The sequence below is a fragment of the Acyrthosiphon pisum genome, chromosome A2 (assembly GCF_005508785.2).
Source record: "Acyrthosiphon pisum isolate AL4f chromosome A2, pea_aphid_22Mar2018_4r6ur, whole genome shotgun sequence".
Classification (NCBI taxonomy): Eukaryota; Metazoa; Arthropoda; class Insecta; order Hemiptera; family Aphididae; genus Acyrthosiphon; species Acyrthosiphon pisum.
This window is the reverse complement of record NC_042495.1, coordinates 16,383,491-16,388,576: the sequence shown is the minus strand read 5'-3', so window position 1 is coordinate 16,388,576 and position 5,086 is coordinate 16,383,491. Positions and strand designations below refer to the sequence as shown.

The 5,086-nt window shown below is 34.4% G+C and overlaps 1 long non-coding RNA gene across 1 annotated transcript; it reads left to right on the top strand.

Annotated features, from left to right (window-relative positions):
• Nucleotides 1-1,411: 1,411 nt before the first annotated feature.
• On the top strand, nucleotides 1,412-4,089 carry LOC100572767. Its single transcript, XR_119250.4, has 2 exons — nucleotides 1,412-1,658; nucleotides 2,274-4,089. It is a non-coding gene; the product is annotated as an uncharacterized LOC100572767 (long non-coding RNA).
• Nucleotides 4,090-5,086: the final 997 nt, after the last annotated feature.

Here is a 5,086-nt window from a genome sequence, read left to right as displayed (position 1 = left end):
GCTCACAACAAATCAAAATATTTGAAAATTTTATCATGTATAGAAAATGGAAATTTAAACAACCAGTGAAAATTTAATGTATCTACAGCCATTTGTTTTAAAGTTACACCAAAAACCAAAACCAATTTTCTTGAAAACAGATTTTGCGTAAAAATTCCCGTTTTTCCTTAATTTTTCTTTTGTTTTTCACGGCGCTTTTGAAAACTATTGGAAAAATTTTACTTTTGACCCCCCAAAGTACCAACTAGATTCACTTTCCTATCAGAAAAGGTATTGTTGAAGAAAATCCAAGCATTTTTACTGTTCTAAAAGGTGATGACAGACACAAAAAAAAAAAATCAAAAAAATCACACATCATTGTAAAATCAATACATTCATCTTTTCACTCAGAATCTAAAATAATAACTAATGCGGGTAGGTAATGGCCCAGTTACCGAATAATATAATATAATTAATTCTTAGATTGTTTGCCTGAAATAAATGTTTCTACGCAGTGGCTTGGTGAACGGTAATTTCAGAGGCAATTGCCTTTGAGATTTTTCTTAAATAGAGGGGTGGGTGGTAGCCATTGGGTCCCCAAGTAAATGTAATATGATGATATACTCAATAGGTAGTTAATAACGATCTGAAATATAATTAGTTATATTGTATTAATACAATATTATTATGAATTAATACTTAGCTGATATTTGTAATTCGCCTCTGGAAAATGTTTAGTTCGCCACGCCACTGTTTCTACGAAACCAATAGACCTTTTAAATAAATAGATTTTAAAATATTTCGTTTTATTTCGTTATTTTTCGGTCAATGATGTTCTATAAAATATTACGTTTTGCGTTATTTTTTGTTTAATGATATAATATAATATATTTTGTTAATCGTTATGTTTCGTTTTGCGGTTTTTAATAATTTATGATTATCGCTTCCCGGTATAATTACGTTTACAAATTTCAACCGTTTTTTTGTCAAATATAACGTTATTCTAACGTTTGCAAGCATTAAGTTAGGTTAGGTAATATAATATGGTGTTGAAGGATTTTATAATTTAATTATTTACACAATAATCGGAAAAATATTTACGAAATATACACATAATATTGTGCACATTTTTTATAAATGCATATAATCGCACTGCAACAGCTATAAAATCTAAAAAGGACCGTGTGATTCGCATATAACATTTGCCAAAAATCGCAAAAAAACGCGAATAATTCTTATACAATATTACGCGGGTCTAAGTAGCGACACTAGGCGTAAGCAGCGCAGCCTGTGGCCGTTCAATCGCGCGACTCATTTAGGGGCGTTTTTTTATGCGTTTCGAGTGTTCCCGGTATACCAAACCAATTAGGAAAACTGTCCGCGTTCGTGGTATAAACAACAACACATAACCTAAAAAAGAAGGGCTATTGATCCTTTCACCTTTGCCCGACGCCAACGACACGTCACACACTCACACGTCACACGGAACACATTCATTTTACGGTTCTCTCCGCGTAGTGCGGTAGTGCCCATCTCCCGCAGTTCATTGTTGTAGATTTTAATTCTGCCACTGTGTTCCGACCGGGGTAGTCGTTTTACAACCGATAATTGTATTACGACTACCTTGGTCGGGGTGGTTTCCGGGAACGTCAGGATCAAAGGTCAAAAGTCAAAACCAAGTAAGTCTATCCTTTATAATGGGATGCATTTTCGTGTCGCCGTCGACAATACGGATTATTTTACCGTCGTCTCAATAATGTAATCATATTTTGTGTTCTCGCACTTGAGGGACGTCAGCGCACTGTTTTTTTTCTTGCAACGCCTAGACAAAACGAATTTACGCAGAATCGTTTTTTTCATGTTTTTGAATAATCTTAGAGTAAAATCACCCGTTACAAGAATGATGGAATAATTATTTTTGATGGTATGACGTCGTATCGATTTGTATAGAAGTTGTCTAAAAAAAATTCAACAATTAATTAAATGTACACATTTTTTTTTTTACTTTGAAAGTCGCATACAAAGTCAAATAATATTAAAATATAAAATTGATACTTGTCAAACCCTCAAAAATATTATCCTCTATAATTTTTGTAATAGGTGGTTTTATTCCAAGCTCGAAAAGTCAAAAACCGCATGAAAAACGATTTTCGGCGTTAGCGTTTTATCTCGTGTTGGTCTGACGGAGAACAAAATATAATAATGCGCTGACATCCTCTTGGCGGTATCAATATAATACTATTGTTTAAAATATTGTATCCCTTACAATGTATTTATTGTTTATTTGTTTGCAGTGTTCTCGTGACGTGTATCGATCAATCGTATGCCAAATAGAATATTCAAGATGGCCGCCAAACAGCGAGCAGGCGCAACGCACTCGCTCTGGAAATCTTTAGCAAAATTTACTCCGACGCACCTCTCCAACCCTGCCTGCAGCTCCGACCGTGGTTACGGTAATTGAATCCTGCACACACCCGTTTTCATGAGCGTACTGCAGAACATTTAATTCTTCTGGTCATGTAACAAAAAAAATTCTACACCGAGGGCAACCGTTTTTATGTGCGTACACCAGACAGTCTAAGTGTCAATTAGCCACAGCGTTGGCACGTTTGTTTTCATCCGATGGTCATCAAAGGCTATGGGATAAAAGTTGGCGTGCCAACGCTGCGGCACTTAGATTGTCTGTTGTGCGCACGTAAAAACGTTTGCTCTCGTCATAAAACTCACATCAGAGATGTTATTCTCGTTCAGAAAAATTAGATAATCTGCAGTGTGCACGTGAAAACAGATGCGTATCGAGATAAAATTATCGACCGACTGTTGTAATACAAAAACCAATATGAATAACAATTATTTTGTGTGCCGTACCTACCGTTAAACTTCTTCTGCTGTAATCCAATATTATGTACTTTTAATTGTTGTCTATGAACCATTGAGCTAGACAGCTGTTTACCGTAATTTAACCCTGCACACACCCGTTTTCATGAGCGTACTGCAGAACATTTAATTCTTCTGGTCATGTAACAAAAAAAATTCTACACCGAGGGCAACCGTTTTTATGTGCGTACACCAGACAGTCTAAGTGTCAATTAGCCACAGCGTTGGCACGTTTGTTTTCATCCGATGGTTCATCAAAGGCTATGGGATAAAAGTTGGCGTGCCAACGCTGCGGCACTTAGATTGTCTGTTGTGCGCATGTAAAAACGTCTGCTCTCGTCATAAAACTCACATCAGAGATGTTATTCTCGTTCAGAAAAATTAGATAATCTGCAGTGTGCACGTGAAAACGGATGCGTATCGAGATAAAATTATCGACCGACTATAATTGTAATACAAAAACCAATGTGAATAACAATATTATTTTGTTTGCCGTACCGAAAAACTTCTGCTGCTGTAGTTCTATATCATGTACTTTTAATTTGTTGTCTATGAAATATTGAGCTAGACTTTACGGTAATTTAATCCTGCACACACCCGTTTTCCTGTGCGTACTGCAGAAAATTCAATTATTCTGGTCCTGTAACAAAAAAAATTCTACACCGAGGGCAATCGTTTTTATGTGCGTACACCAGACAGTCTAAGTGTCAATTAGCCACAGCGTTGGCACGTTTGTTTTCATCCGATGACGTCATCAGAGGCTATGGGATAAAAGTTGGCGTGCCAACGCTGCGGCACTTAGATTGTCTGTTGTGCGCATGTAAAAACGTCTGCTCTCGTCATAAAACTCACATCAGAGATGTCATTCTCGTTCAGAAAAATTAGATAATCTGCAGTGCGCACGTGAAAACGGACGCGTATCGAGAAAAAATTATCGTCCGACTATTGTAATACAAAAACCAATATGGATAACAATTATTTTGTTTGCCGTACCGATAAACTTCTGCTGCGTAGTAATGTACGATGTTATATATTTTTAATATTGTTGTCTATGAACTATTGAGCTAGACGGCTGTTTACAATATTATAAACATTAACATAGATTACCTAATTACAGAAATGTGTATTTGTTTTTCTAAAGTAAAATTTACTTATGGATGTTATTCTTTTAATGTTTGTAACACACATTATTAACAGCGTATTAATAAATGCATATTGTATATTCAATAATCATATTGTTTGAATTTATTTATTTATATATTATCTACTTTTCAAAAGAAATAACGGCGCATTTTCGTGTGTGATGAAAAATGTATGTACCAATTTTTTCACTGTTCTTGCGGTGTTACGTGAAAATATTTAATTTTATGTCATTAACGTGATGCTTACCTGCAACTGTAGTTGTGTTATTACATTTAAAAACTAACTATATGCGTCAACATGGGCGAGATTACATTTTAATATTGGTGCGTAATTGTTTATACATGATAAAAAGTTTTATTATTGGTTTTAAACCAATATTATCCAGGTACATCTACATGGATTTAATTCTGGATATACGACTATACGAGTGTCAAATTGAAGGGTGAAAATGCAAAACGTAGTACCTATTGCCAAAATTTCGAAAATCGAGTTAAACATAGATTTTTATGGGGAAAAAATGTGAGGGATTCGATTTTGCAGCCAGAATGAAATTGTGTCGATAACTTTTGTGAATAAAATCGATTTTAAAACTGATGTTCAATACATAACGTGATATTATCATGTTCAATCATGTTCAAGTCAAAACGTATTATTGCCCACGTTATTAATATTGAAGCATACTTGATATCATTGCAAATCATGGTAGGTATTGCCAATATTACATTTTTCTTCAAAACGTTGTATTGCCGGCAATAATGCGTTTTGCATCAACATAAATAGGAACAACTTTAAAACGTAATATTACCTTTACCTTTTCAAAACCTGCAATACCACGTTTTGGTCTAACACAAAATTTTTAAAGCATTAAAAACAATGCTTAGAATTTAGGTAGATTTAATTTTACACTGTTTACTTTTTATTTTTTATATATAAATAAACTTATTCTGAGAGTTTATAGTCATCAGAAAATGTGTTACAGTTTTTCTTAATTTGTGAACATTTTGGGTTTTGGCAATACCACCATTTGCATTTCCACCCTTCAATTTCCGTCAGTCGAGTGTAGAACATTATAAAATTGTATCATTAT